The sequence below is a fragment of the Hyaena hyaena genome, unplaced genomic scaffold (assembly GCF_003009895.1).
Source record: "Hyaena hyaena isolate Hyena2069 unplaced genomic scaffold, ASM300989v1 scaffold_1223, whole genome shotgun sequence".
Lineage (NCBI taxonomy): Eukaryota > Metazoa > Chordata > Mammalia > Carnivora > Hyaenidae > Hyaena > Hyaena hyaena.
Window position 1 is genome coordinate 113,351 of NW_024081860.1, and position 15,513 is coordinate 128,863.

General features: G+C 45.5%; 1 protein-coding gene across 3 annotated transcripts in view; it reads left to right on the top strand.

Moving 5' to 3' along the window:
• Nucleotides 1-15,513, top strand: part of ELOVL5 (ELOVL fatty acid elongase 5) — a 99,110-nt gene that overhangs the window by 78,703 nt on the left and 4,894 nt on the right. Inside the window, exons 9-10 of one of the 3 annotated variants that reach the window (XR_005526641.1) lie at nucleotides 2,777-2,873; nucleotides 9,176-9,223. The gene's annotated coding sequence lies outside the window, so the exon portion shown is untranslated. Of the gene's footprint in view, nucleotides 1-2,776; nucleotides 2,906-9,175; nucleotides 9,224-15,513 lie in introns of those variants that run through there. The other 2 variants (XR_005526642.1, XM_039222952.1) reach the window with 2 other exon arrangements.

The window sequence follows — 15,513 nt, forward strand, 5'->3', positions numbered from 1 at the left end:
CTAGCCGTGCTAAGGCGGGCAAGACAGTGGTTGTGACGGGACTTAGGACTCTCCTGTTAGTTATAAACCGATGGGAGACTGTTGAGCAGATTCAAAGGGGACCTCAGCCCTGTTGACAATTCCTTCCCGCCAAAGACCTAGCACTTGAAGTATAAAAACTTGGGGCACCTGAAGGAATGGATCATGGGTGGGATTCCATGTTGGCTTGTAAACAAATTCTTAAGTGATTATGTCAACACGGGTGACTACTGGCATTCTGTGTTCAAACATTAAGCATGCATGTGGGTTTCCCTTGACCGAGGAATTTGACAGTGCTTTTGCTGATCTAGCACTTCTCAGCAAGTCGTATGCCCTTCCCTTGACAATGTCCCCAGTGAAACAGGTACCCATTTGTAGCAAACCATCAGCACCAGGTTCCAGCAACCTCACGCCCTCCTGTACTCCCTCATCTGTTGTCATTCCATTGTAAGGCCATGTGACCAGGGGCTGTCAAAGCCCCTCCTGCCTGCTGATGGGCTCATCCAGAGCTCATTTTACTGGGTGAAATGTACCAGAAGACCAAGGCCCAAACTCATGCCATACCCTTAACAAGAGAGCAGTCAGAATCCGAATCTTAAGCTTTCCTACGGGCTTCAGAGGGAATTGGGGTGGCCCCAAGCTAGACCCTAAATTCCACCCTTACGGGGGCAGTGGGATACATGTCTTCGGGTACAAAAGGCCGTCCTACCTGTTCTAGAAGGGGTCCATGTAAGTTGGAAGTGGCACAGCATACATGTTAGAATAAAGGCTTTGCCGTTTACTGTGTGATTGCAAGCATTACCTTGCCCTTCTGAACCTCAGTTTCTCCAACTTCCAGAGAGACAGATGCTTTGCATAGAGAGCTGAACTTAAATGTGGAGATGAGGGGCGCCTGGATGGCTGAGTCGGTTAAGCATCTGACTCTTGATTTTGGCTCAGATCATGATCTCACGACTTGTGAGTTTGAGCCCTGCATCTGGCTGTGCACTGACAGTGTGGAGCCTGCTTGGGATTCTCTGTCTTCCTCTCCCTGCCCCTCCCCCGCTCAGGCTCTCCCTCTGTCTCAAAAATAAATAAACATTAAAAAATGTAATGCAGAGATGAAACATTAAGTGTTTAGCACAGAGCCTTACAGTAGAAGTTATGTATGATTATCAAGGATGAAAAGACCACATAGGTAAGTAAACAAGGAAGAAGGTGCATGCTGATCAGTTTTGTATCCAATTTTAAATCTATTCAATATAAACTATTTGCATTAAGTTATCCTTTGTTGAAGCTCAGTTAATAATAGTTCTTGGGCCCCTGGGCGGCTAACATCATGATCTCACGGTTTGTGAGTTCGAGCCCCACATGGACTCTCTCTCTCACTCTCTATCTCTCTCAAAAATAAATAAGCATTAAAAAGATAATAGCTCTTGGTAAGGGAACTCAGGTTTCTTAGGAAAATGGTTGAATTGAACATCTTAAATGTAATTGTGTCGCAAAATGATATTAAGTAGCATAATAGTCTAATCTTAAGTGGTCACTCAAAAGTTCTCTATTATAGCACCAACAGGCATAAAATTCTGGTAGGACGCATCATGATTTGCTGGGTCTTTCATGTATAAATGAGAGGGTTGTAGGATTGTTCTGGTCCCTTCCCTCTGGAACATTGTGTGACAGCCCAAATTTGTGTACAGCTCCTTGCCATTTCAGGACATTGACATAAGGCAAAACGCAGTTGCTGTTCATCTCTAAGGTGAGACTTTGAACACACAGAGCAGGATACAAAGAATACTATTTGGCTCTTTGGGACCGTAGACTATAAGGCCTTCTCCATGTATCTTAACACTTAAGAAAAGCAGCCTGGATTTAATATAGCAACATTTCATTTGGGCTCTTTTATTTTTTTGTTTATTTTTTAGAGAGAGAGAGAGAGAGAGAGAGAATGAGTGCATGAGCAGGAGGGAGGCAGAGAGAGAGAATCCCAAGCAGACTCCGTGCTGTCAGCACAGAGCCAGACACGGGGCTCGATCCCACAAAAACCATGAGATCATGACCTGAGTCAAAATCCTGAGTTGAAATCCAGAGTCGGACATTAAGCCGACTGAGCCACCCAGGTGCCCCTTATTTGGACTCTCTTAAATTAGTCCCCAGTATGTGGAGAATATAAGAACTTTATATTTTTTCCAGTGTGTTTTAAATTTACCAGAACACTGAAAATAACTCATGATTTAAATGTGGCTCTCTGTGAAACGAGGTCAAGGAATTCAGCAATTTCTCTGGCCCAAGGCCTAAGTGAGCATGCACTGTGTCCCTGGCCGTGTGGTAGGATTTGCAATGAGGTTTCTGAAGAAGCAGAGGCAGGAAAAAATGAGAGGAAAAGTACAATGTTTGGATAAAAGGATTAAAAGTGACCTGTTGGTGCGTTAAAAGCACCAGAGAGAAGGAGCACAGGAGCTGTTCTGGAGACAGCAGTTTTTCTTATGATCGGAGTTAAATAGAAACGGTGTGCTCACCGGCCGTCCAGAGCCCTGAAGGCCTTCAGACTGGGTCAGGCGTCCTGGAAGGGGGTCAGGTGGGGACAGCACTGTGGTCTGAATGTGTGTCCCTCCTGCCTCTGCCAAATTCACATGTTGAAGCCTAATGCTCAGAGTGGTGGTACCTGGAGGTAGCACCTTTAGGGGGTGATTGTGTCGTGAGGGACAGCGCCAGTGCTCAGGGTTGCCGCCATATACGAGACACCCCAGAGAGCTGGCTCCTCTGTTCTGCCATGTAGGTTACGGCGAGAAGATGACCGTCTCTGAGGAAGTAGACCCTCACCAGACATCGCATCTGCCGGCACCTTGATCTCGGACTCGCCCGCCTCCAGAACTGTGAGCAATAAATGTTTATTGTTTATAAGCCACCCAGTCCGTGTGTTCTGTTAACAGCAGCCTGAATGAACTGGGACACGCTTAGTACCAAGTGCCAACGGAGTGAGGCCGGAGGCGCTTTCCGCCCTGGGTCTAGGTGTGAACAGCAATCCTCCCCATTTTGCAGATGAAGCTAAGTCCCACACAGGATATGTGACCTCCCCGAGGGAAACGTGGCTGCTGGCCCAGTGAGCTCTCCTGTTCCCAGGCCGATGCCCTCTGGCATCCTTGCACAGAGCTCACTGTGCAGGGAGACGCCCCCATGGCAGCCCCTCAGGCCAGCTCTTTGCAGGCATTTATGGCTGCAGGGACCCAGATCGTGCTGGCGACTTCCTTTCCAGCCAGGGTGAGAATCTGCCCACAGATTCTATCCGTGTGATTTTCTATTATTCGAAAACTACCCATTATCAGTTAATTAGATTAGATTAGAACATTGGGAGAGTCACTCAAAGACTTTGGATAGTGCTGTTTCCCTGCTTGGGATTCTCTCTCTCTCTGCTGAGGAGGCCCCCCACCCCCGCCCCCACTCACATGCTTTCCCTCTCTCTCTTTAAAAGTAAATAAATAAACTTAAAAAAAAAAAATAAATGTCTGTGGGGCCTCTGGGTGTCTTAGTCGGTTAAGCATCCAACTTTTGATTTTGGCTCAGGTCATGATCTCATGGCTCACAAGGTTGAGCCCTCATCAGGCTCTGCGCCCAAGGTCCAAAGATTACCTGGGATTCTCTCTTTCTCCCTCTCTCTCTGCCCCTCCTCTGCTCACTCTCTCTCAAAATAAATAAACGTTAGAAAACTAAATGTCTGTTTGTAAGCCACCTAGTTTATGGTACTTTGGTATTGAACTAAGACCCGGTATGACCTTGTCAAGGGCTGGAGAAAATACATATGGATCACACGGTCCACCGGGGAGACTCAGAGGAGTTATCCCCACATAATAGTTGATGGTTATGCGAGGCCATAGTGGAGCAGAAATAAAAAGTCTGCATTCCTTAAAAATCTCCTCTGTTTCTGATAGACCTAGGAAGCCAGAGCAGCTCATCTGAATCCCCCGAGTCAGTAAACGTGACAGCCATGGTGACCAGGACCCAGAAACTCTCCCCCAAATCCCTAGATGCTTCCAGCCTGCTGGGACCCGAGGTGGGCACTGTTGGGCTCAGGAACCAGGAGCGTCTGCAGTGTATCAGCACATGGGAAGGAGCATGCTGGAGCAGACTGCGGGTGCTAGCTTCCCTCTGCCTCAGGGCCACGTCTAGACTATTGATTCACAGAGAAGTAGATGCTACATCTTCCCATGGCCTATCCTCCCTGAGCCGGCCCCAGGCTCCTCAGATCGCCCCCTGCCCCTCAACTGCATTCTGCCACCCTCAAGTTTTTGCTGGCTCTCTGGTGGAGCCTTTCCTGTCTCGAGGTCCTTGTTTTTTTTTTTTTTAATTTTTAACGTTTTATTTATTTCTGAGAGAGAGAGAGGGAGAGAGAGAGAGACAGCGCGAGCAGGGGAGGGTCAGAGAGAGGGAGACAGAATCTGAAGCAGGCTCCAGGCTCTGAGCTGGCAGCACAGAGCCCGATGCGGGGCCGGAACCCACGCACCGTGAGATCATGACCTGAGCCGAAGTGGGACCCTTAACCGACTGAGCCACCCAGGCGCCCCATCGAGGCCCTTATTTTTGCTGCTCCTCCCCAGATAGTTCTTTCCATGACTGCTCCCCGCACTTAAATGCCACATCCCCAAAGAGGCCTTTTCTCTAACCACCAGATCTGAAATACCACCTTCCCCCCAACACACACACTCCATTCTCTTACTTGGCTTTATTTTCCTTTGTAACATATTCATTAGGTTAAATATTTATTTTGTCTCCCTTCTGGAAGACAAGGTCTTCTTCTCTTGTCAGATACCTAAGAAAGTCTCGCGTATCTGAGTAAATGAACGTGTGAATGAAAGAACTTGAGATGATTAGTGTAGATGTTGCCTGTACCCTCCCATGGAGGGGGGTGGGGCTTTAACCTTGTCTGACACAAGAAGGGCACTGTGTTGTTAATAGCCCGAGGTTATCAATAAGACATCTTAATCATCTCAGAAAAGCAGGCCAGATATATTTCAGAATGGAGCACATGACAATGAACCGTCAAATCCCACCAATGTTAAGAATTAATGAGCTGTCTGTTCTCTTATGAACTTAATGTACAAATTCTGCTGCTCTGTGCCATTCAGATTTAGAATGGAAGTCTAAAATAATTGTGAAGGTGAAGGACAGCATTGGGACTATTTTTAGGATCCTGACACAAAGGTGGTTTTTTTTTTTAAGCCTTCATTTGAGTCTTATGACCTTTCTTAAGTGCTTCTCGAATTATAGGTTGGAAATTATGATCATCCCAATTTTTCTCGTTATTAGAACTCACAAACTCTGATGAGGAGAGAATGGAGTGATGGTAGCTTCATCCAGTGAGGAAATTAAGGAAATCCAGAGGTCACGCTGTTGTTAATTTTGAGATTCTCACCACTTCCCTAGTCAGGCATAACTGGGTGGTGGGACGTGTTCACAGGCAAAGTGGTGCAGTGGTCTGCCAAAGGGTTTTATAGGCATGACCTCACATAGTGTGTCAAGGATTCTTCATTCACAGCTCTTAACTTTTCAGGGGTGCGTGGTAGCTCAGTTGGTTGAGCATCCAACTCTTGATATCAGCTCAGGTCATAGGATCAAGCCCTGAGGGGCTCCACATTGAGTGTGGAGCCTGACTAGAATTTTCTCTATATATAAAATAATAAAACAAAACATAACAAAATAGAAATAACTTTTAAGACAGAGTCAAGATACAATAAACACTCAGTAGCCAGTGAGACTGGGGGCCTCTGATGAGGTAGTTTCCAGGGTGCTGATGAAGACAGCAATAGCAAGGCAGAGAGAAGGCAAAGGACCTACAGAGCAGTGGAGGTCATAAATACCATGAAAGTCAAGTTGGAGAAAAAGAGCGCAGGGGAAGGAAGCAGCATGTACAGTGGGGGCACTTGAAATCCTGGCCTCACTTTTGCCTGTGCTCCAAATGATGGATGTAAATCAAGCTGATGCCTAATCAACTTTCTCTGTTTCTTCTATCCAAATAACTGGGTAGAAATATCACTATTTTTATAAGACCAAGCATGCCCATCACAATGGTGTTTATAACAACAACAACAACAAAAATGATGACAACCTGAAAGTCCAAATGGGTTGAGTAGGTTAGGGACCTCATTCATAGGATGCTGAAAAAAAATATGATGTGAGAAAACAATCATGGAAATATTATTAAATGAAAAAACAAGTTATCAGTTTATACCACATTGTCTTCTAATTTGTCAAAATACGGCCATATATAGGGGCACCTGGGTGGCTCAGTAGGTTAAGCTTCTGACTTCAGCTCAGGTCATGATCTCATAGTTTGTGTTCGAGCCCCATGTCAGGCTCTGTGCTGACAGCTCAGAGCCAAGAACCTGCTTCAGAGTCTGTGTCTCCTCTCTCTGCCCCACCCCTGCTTGTGCTCTGTCTCTCTGTCTCTCAAAAATAAATAAATTTTTAAAAAACTGTTGTAAATAAAATACAGCCATATGTGGCATGCCTGGGTGGCTCAGGTGGTTAAGCATCTGACTCTTGATTTCAGCTCAGGTCATGATCTCATGTTTCATGAGTTGGAGCCCTGCACTGAGCTCCACACTGACACTGCAGAGCCTGCTTGGGATTCTCTCTCTCCCTCACTCTCTGCCCCTCCTCTATATCTGTGTCTCTCAAAATAAACCAAACTTAAAAAAATTTTTTAAAAATATGGTCCTATGTATATGAAAAAAGACAGGAAGGATACATATCAATGTCAATAGCAATTATATCTGCGTGGGAGAATTACAGGTGATATTATTGTCTCCTTTGTGTTTTTGAAACCTTTCAAAGTTTCCACAGTAAGCATTTATTATTTGTATAATCAGGGAGTCTTTACATTTTTTGGAAATGAATCAACAAGTCCACCACCAAGTGATTCAACCTATCTGAAATAAAAACATTTGCAAGAATGTGAGAAACCTCATTTCCCCCTTGAAGCTACTGTCTTGCTTTCTAAACCATGCTTTTCTAGAAAAATAATTATTTTATTTTTAAGTTTTGCTTATGTAAGTAATCTCTACACCCAGTGTGGGGCTTGAACTCACAACCCTGAGATCAAGAGTCACAAGCTTTATCAACTGAGCCTGCCAGGCACCCCATTAAATAATTTTCAATTGAAGTGATGGCTCCTCGTGTGTGAGAAAAGACACAAGTCAGCAGGCCACGCTCTTGGACTTGGGCCCGGGACAAGACAGCCTCTTAGAGTTTCCCCCATCTAGTAAATTGGGGAAATTGCTGCTTTTCTGTTCAGCTCACAAGATTAGTTTTGGGTCCCCAAACTCCATATTACATGGAAAGCAAGGTAGGCCTCTTCTCACGGAAATACAGTCCAGACTTCATTTTCGGCATAGGGTGTCTTACTAGAAGGCCAGAGAGAGGCTGGCTGGGAGGGAGAGATCCCTGCAAGGAGCCAACGGCTGGAGATGAGCTGTGAGTCACTCAGTGAGTCACTGAAGGAAACGGCGGAGGCGGCAGGAAGTGTTCTCAGACCGGAGCCCACCAAGGTCTGCGGCAGGAATGCAAGTTCAGTCTTAACCCAAACACAGCGTGGGCTTCACAGCTCAATATTTTGACTGCTCCGCCATCTGGCAGTAGCGGCTTGCAGCCAGCCTGGTTCTGAATATCTCTTCCACGAGAGATTCTCGGCCACCTAGATACAGAGAAGTGGGGAGAGTTTGTTTTCAGTTCTACTCGGCCCACACTCAGGGTCACAGCTAGGCAACTAGTCATGCCGCCAGTGCCTGACATGAGGTGCCTCAGATGCCCTTGACTCCTGCTACATGTTCTCCCATTCATTACCTCAAAACGCTTCCTGGTAGTCACTTACACATTAGTAAGAATTTGAGTCCCTAAATCTCTTCTCCCAGTAACATGTTAAGCTCATTCCTTATGGTACACTGAAAGACTTCGTCCAGTGCTAGGAAAACTGAAGGCAGTAGTGAGGAAGAAGGGTGAGATCAGGCAAATTTAAGAGGAGCGTTGCTCACTTCCCGCACCCCCAGCACAGAAGCATCTACTCTGTCATTCTAAACTCTATCCTTAAAGCAATGTCAGTGATGCCTGCTCTGGGAAACACAATACTCAACTGGAATATTCTTGGAAATAAGTAATTGCAATGCTGAGGGCTTTCCTTAAAATTGCACAGATGATAATAAAATCTGAACTTTTCACATGGACCTGTGACCCATGTGATCTGGCCTCTGCCAGACCTCTCTGGGGTCCCCCGACTCCGCTCCCCCGTTCCAACATGAGGCTTCCTGAACAAGCCAAGTTCATTTCTGCCTGGAAATCTTTGCCCTTCCTGTCTTCTCTCCCAGAACTCTCCTTCACCTCATTCACGGGGGTCTCAGAGGATAGAGTTAGTTACAAGATAAAATGCAGGACACCCAGTTAAATTTAACTTCAGATAAATGGCAAATAATTTTTTAGTACTTATATGTCCCAAATATTGCACGGGACATGCTTACACTGAAAAGGTTGTCATCGCTTCTCACAAACTCAGATTTAACTGGGTGTCCTGTATTTTTACTTGTTAAATCTGGAGACCTGACCTCGGACGCCTGACCAGCCACCTCATCTAAACACCCCTGCCCCAAGCAAGTGCCTGCAGCTCTCCTCTCTCCTCACCCTGTTGTGTCTTTTCAAGGCACTTACAACCACGTGAAATTATATGTTGTTAGCCTCACCCTGCTGGTTGGAGAGAAAGCTCCATTGTGCCAGGTATAGAGAGACCCTATAAATCCTGTTCCTGGCTGGCTCTCTGTTATCTGATAGCAAATACCATTTCTTTTGAGTGAATGAATGAATGAATGAATGAATGAATAAATGAGTGAGTTTTACATGTATTTTCTTTCCTTGAATCTTTTACTTGAAGGAAAAAGCAGAATACTTCTAGCATGAGTTTTTAGTTCAAGGTTTTATGCTCTTCGCCTCCTTAGCTCCCATGGCCTCCTTCATTTGCTGCTAGATCCCTTTCTAGTGTCTGTCTCCCTCTCTGAAAATGCCTGTCCTGCTCTCAGGCTCTCACCCCTACCTTCCCACCCAGCCCTTCCCAGCCCCCCAGAGCAGGTCGTGTACCTCTCGCCTGACTGTCCTGACATCTGAAAACCTGCATAGAGACCCATTATTTTTGTTTTAGGTCTTCAAAATGCAAGTGCTCCTCAGAAGATAAGAGTTTGTCCATTCTCAGGGCGTGTGGGTGGCTCAGTTGTTTAAGCATCTGACTCCTGATTTCAGCCCAAGCCATGACCTCACGGTTCCTGAGTTCCAGCCCCACATCACCCTCTGCACTGGCAGTGCCAGGCCTGCTTGGGATTCCATCTCCCTGTCTCTCTGCCCCTCCCCCACTCTCTGTCCTCTCTCTCTCAATAAATAAATAAACATTAAAAAAAAAAAGTCTGTCCATTCCCCTTGATTCGAACGAATGTATCTGATTCTTCCCTGGGAGCAGCTCTTTGGTTTAGAGAAATGAGAGAAGAAAGAAGCTCTGGGGCAGATTGTGCACAGCACCCTTGGACAGAAAGAAGGGAGCCAGAAAAGTGAGATCGGGAGAAACCTTCCATCGTATTAGGCCAGCGCCTTCTGTCCGCGCTACCTGTTCCCAGCCCAGGCCCCCGTGAGCATTTCTGGCTGCCTGCACACCTTCCCTTTCAAGCCTCAGCCCTTCAAGAGAGAACAGGAGTTCCAAACCTCTTAGCTAATGTTCGTTAGCACCGTGCGACGCCATTTCTGTGAGAGGTCAGATTAGCATCTCTTGGCTGCTCCAGAAATCAGTTGGGGATTGGAAAGGACAGTGCCGCAGAGTCATCCCTGGGCCTGGCTCTGGGCTCAGATCCCCCTCCACACAGTCTCACGGGGGCAGGAGGGGCAGGGCCCTAACTGGAGCAGAAGGTGAAGAAGGTGAATCTCAAGCGAAGAAGCATCGCAGTGGCTGAAAATGAGGTTTACGTTCCCGTAATCAACCAAAGTGCTCCTGCCGGACCTCCTCATTGATCTTTGTTTTCCTTGTGCGCGATTTTGAATCTCTGTCTCATGTTTGTTGTTGTTGTTTTTTAAAATGTTTTATTTATTTTTGAGAGAGAGAGAGAGAGACAGCGTGAGCAGGGGAGGGTCATAGACAGAGGGAGTCACAGAATCTGAAACAGGCTCCAGGCTCTGAGCTGTCAGCACAGAGCCCAACTCGAGGCTCAAACCCACAAGCCGTGAGGTCATGACCTGAGCTGAAGTTGGATGCTTAACCGACTAAGCCACCCAGGTGCCCCGTCTGTCTCATATTTGGGTCAGAGCAACTGGAGGGGGATGCATGACTTGCTTTAAAATTAGCCTCAAAACTCATTGTATAACAGCTCTCATTTTCACTAAATAGAATGGTTTTTTGGGAGGACGAGCATAGCATTTGTAATTCAGTCTGTCTGGTTGGATTAACTTGCAGTAAACCCTTTGGATTCAGCAAGACTTAATGTTTCCACCTGTAAAATGGGGCAGATTCCTGTTTGGAAGAAAAGAGATAAAAGGTAACAAAATAAAAATAACCAGATCAACCAGACTCTCTTCCCCTAACCACCACCATCACCACCATGACCATCACCACCATCACCACAAACACACACACACACACAGAGTACATTTGGGTTTGTCAGCAGATGGAGAACAGTCCCTCCTAATCCACAAAAGACAGGACAAAACTAGAAAAGGAAAGAAACGCTTGTTTCTTAAATCGCACCATCACCAGAGTCCAGTGTTGAAGTTCTGATAGCTTAAGTGAGCTCAGAGAATACATTTTAAGTCTTAAGAACACAAAACTTGTCTTTCTATTTCTCCTGGGACGGTAAGATAGTCTTAATACAAATTCAAAATCAGCAAAAAGAAAGTAACAAAAATCCATCCTGACTGCTGTCCTTCTCCAAGGACAAACAGTTTCCCCAGATTTCTGATTCATCTTGGCAACATCTACAATAAACCCGAATGACCCAGAGGCTAAATAGATGTAAAAAACTATAAGTGATTGTGTATGCTCATCTATATAATCTCTTCTCCCTCCCTCTCCTCTATTTGTCTCCTGTAAGGACACTTGTCGTGGTACTTAGGACCCACCTGGACAATCCAGAATAATTTACCTTGAGCTCCCTAATTTAACACGTTTGTTAAGACCCTTCATATAAGGGCATAGTCACAGGCTCTAAGGATTAGGATATAGATATATTTGTTGGGGGCCACCATTCAACCCACCACAGTAATATTTAGATGGTGACTTAGCGAGACCTCCAGGGCTGGCCACAGACCTGGGCTGGGCGACCCGGGGCCCATCTCTTTAAGACGCCCTCTGTCATGTGGCTCAGTGCAACCTGTAATCCTGAACATCGGCTGGTGGCTGACAGTATTCGGCTCCCAGGCAAATCTCTAACTTTTGCTCTGTGCTCCCCAAAGAATAGGTGAGCTCACCCAAAGCTGCAGACGCCTGTAGAGCGTGCTGCTGCTGACACCAGAAACAGAAGCCGCCATGGAGAGTGGGGAGGACCCAGGCAGCAGAAGCCCTTGGCGGGGAGGAGGGATAACTCAGCTCTCTGGATCCTTTCTCGCCCATGGAGTCCTTGTTCCAGTATATGGTTCTAGAAGGTCTCCTGAATTCACGTCGTATTCACACACAACTCCTATTTCTCTTGTATGTGTGTGTATGTAGGGACCCACATAATATGCATGAAACATGGTATCCATATATTATATGGATCTAGATTTTTTTAAAGATATTGTTCTAAAGGATTTTTTAAAATCGTGATATAAATTAATTTATAGGATGAAATTTCAATATCTGTAATAGTGTCTGTGGTAATGGCAATGTATCGTGCGACCCCAATACAAAGCTTGATATTTATTTATTTTTTTAAACGTTTTATTTATTTCTGAGAGAGAGAGAGAGAGAGAGCGTAAGCAGGGGAGGGTCAGAGAGAGGGGGAGACACAGAATCTAAAGCAGGCTCCAGGCTCTCAACTAGCAGTCAGCACAGAGCCCAATGGGGGGCTCGAACCCACGAACTGTGAGATCATGACCTGAGCCGAAGTCAGACGCTCAACTGATTGAGCCACCCAGGCACCCCCAAAGCTTGATATTTAAAATTAAGAATTTTGGGGCGCCTGGGTGGCTTAGTCGGTTAAGCATCCAACTTTCGCTTAGGTCATGATCTCGCGGTTCGTGGGTTCGAGCCCCGCGTCGGGCTCTGTGCTGACTGCTGGCTCCGAGCCTGGAGCCTGTTTCAGTCTGTGATTCCCTCTCTCTCTGACCCTCCCCTGCTCACGCTGTCTCTCTCTCTCCTAGAAATAAATAAAACATTAAAAAAAATTTTTTAAATAAAATTAAGAATTTTATTGCCAATGTCAATCGTTGCCTCTGCAGAACAACATTTATTCCATTTGAAATTGAAAACAACCTGAGATTCAAGAAAGTTAATCTAGTTTGGTTTTGCTATCAATAGAATACAAATTATATGAAAATCTTCATCATAACAACATACTGATTTTGTTGAAATTAAAGCAAAAAACCATTAATTTGTGGATAAATATATAGTTATACATGAATTGTGTGTCTTTATTGCTCATTTATTTTTTATTATATTTTTATTTTTTTATTTTTGAGAGGGGAGGGGAGACAGCGTGCCAAGAGGGGAGGCGCGGGGAGGGGGTGGTGACAGAGGATCCAAAGCAGGCTTCCCGCTGTCAGCAATGAGCTCAATAGGGGGCTCGGGGCTCGAACTCACAAACCATGAGATCACGACCTGAGCCAGAGTCAGAAGCTTAACCACATGAACCACCCGGTCACCTTCTTTACTGCTCTTTAAATGTGTCATAACAATGCCCACAAGTGTGCAATAATCACAAAATCGTCATTTTTTAAATTTTTGCAAACTTTCAGTCAGATAAAACCCACAGATTTCACTTTTTTCCCCGGTTTTGTTGCTATGAAAATATATTTGTCCAGGTACAAGGATGGAGCAAATTTTCTTTAAACATCAGAGCTGAGCTGTGTGTCTCCACGTGTACTCTTAGCGTAGGCCCTGCAAACGGTAGCGGCTGCTCGGACTCTGTGTTTCAGGGTCTTCATGTAGCACATGGGAACGTCTGCATTCAATGCAGGGTTCCTTGATTTAGAATCTCTCTGCCCCTTGACACCTTGGTCATCCAGGAAGAGAGCTAATACTGCTGGTCTGCTGGGGTCATTGAAGGAAGTTCACAGGAATGCAGGCAGTAGATCATGATTGCTTTGCGGAATGGCATTTCCTAAATGAGCCACCCAGACACCCCTGATAAGGGAGCCATGCTTTTATGAGTGAGGGCAGTTTCAAACACTTAGGAGGACTTTTAGAGGTCTACCCTCACTCATAAAAGCATAGATCCCTTATCAGGGGCACCTGGGTGGCTCAGTCAGTTAACCATCTGACTTCCGCTCAGGTCATGGTCTCACAGTTTGTGAGTTTGAGCTCCGCGTCAGGCTCTGTGCTGACAGCTCAGAGCCTGGAACCTGCTTCAGATTCTGTGTCTCTCTCTCTGCCCCTCCCCCGCTCATGCTGTGTCTCTCAAAAATAAATAAATGTTAAAAAATTGTTTAATAAATAAACTTAAAAAAAAAAGCACAGTATCCTTATTTATCTCTGCATCTCTCATCACATAGGTCCCACATTTTATTTTTTTATTTTTATTTTTTTACAAATAGTTTATTGTCAGGTTGGTTTCCATATAACACCCAGTTCTCATCCCCACAAGTGCCCTCCTCCATGCCCATCTCCCCCCACCCCCCCACATCCATCAGTCCTCAGTTTGTTCTCAGCATTCAAGAGTCTCTCATAGTTTGCCTTTCTCCCTCCCCCCCACTATTTTCCCCTTCTTCTCCCCCACGGTCCTCCGTTAAGTTCCTCCTAATCCTCCTATATATGCAAACATATGGTATTTGTCCTTCTCTGTCTGACTTATTTCGCTCAGCATAACACCCTCAAGGTCCATCCATGTTGCTACACATGGCCAGATTTCATTCTTTCTCATTGCCACATAGTATTCCATCGTATACATAAACAACATCTTCTTGATCCATTTGTCCGTTGATGGACACTTAGGCTCTTTCCATGTTTTAGCTATTGTTGAGAGTGCTGCATCAGCACTCTTATATCCCTTGGGTAAATTCCTAGCAGTGCTCTTGCTGGGTCATAGGGGAGTTCTACTGTTAATTTTTTTTGAGAAACCTCCACACTGTTTTCCAGAGGGGCTGCACCAGTTTACATTCCCACCAACAGTACATAGGTCCTGCATTTTATAAATGAATAGTCCAGACACACAGAGGCAAATAGGCAGAGCCTCCTCTAGCTATGATTCTGCTTTCTCCTCCCTTAGAAAATTCCTAAACCACCTCTCGCTCATTGTTTCATAATCTATTGCCTTTGTTTCTGACCATAAGTTGTAAGGAAAATTCTATTTCTGATGGTAAAAAAGCTTTAGGACATCTTGTAGCTAGAGCATCCCAATGTCATGTCTGATCCCAAGCTTTACACGTGTTTCTTGTGATATCTAAAGTGGGACATGGAGCTTAACCTTCCAGCCCAAGGGCTCACTGTGCAGGGCACCATGCAGAGTGGGGCCAGGGCTACAGATTAGGTGCCATCTGCTCTCCCAGCCCCACTCTTGACGAGTCCAGAGGGACACCCCTTTGAATTCATCCACAAGGGGTGCACCTTTTCTAGTTTGCATCAAATCATTGGTATGGGTCTGAGATGGCCCAGCTTGCATCAAGAATCTCTCCCCAGTCATCCTTTTTTTCCTTCTACAAACCAGGGATCCTAAGGACTGGCAATTAACATAGATGAGTGACACAAGATAATAGATCCCAAGCTGTTTATAATGCAAACAAGCATATCACCTGCCCAGGTGAAATGCCTTTTAAAGCCTGTGCTTGCATAACAAATGGACAAAAGCCAGAGTGCAACACCTGAATAAACTGTGCTTGCACTCTTCTGACCTAGAGGCCACCACAGTCAAGTGAGAGGCCAAAATGCAAACCAGCTGGACGCTCCTGATGGCTCCCAGCCAGCCCACGAGGTCCAGCAAGAGGTCCTGAAGACCGTTCCCTTGGTTCATGTCCTGAAAAATCTCTCCAGGCTCTCGGGTTCCACCTATTGGCTCACTGCTTCTCCTCACCTGTTCTCAGTCTATACCAGTGGTTCTCAACTGGGGCAACTTTTTCCCTTCAGTGGACAGTTGGCAATGCCTGGGAACACTTTTTGTTGTCACAACATGGGGAATGGGTGCTATTGGCATCAGATGAATAGAATCCAAAGATGCTGCTAACCTTCCTACAACACACAGGATAGTCCCCCACATCAAAGAATCATCAAGACAGTATGGTATTGGCACAAAAACAGACACATAGACAAATGGAATAGAATACAGAACTCAGAATTGGACCCACAAATGTATGGCCAACTAATCTTTGACAAAG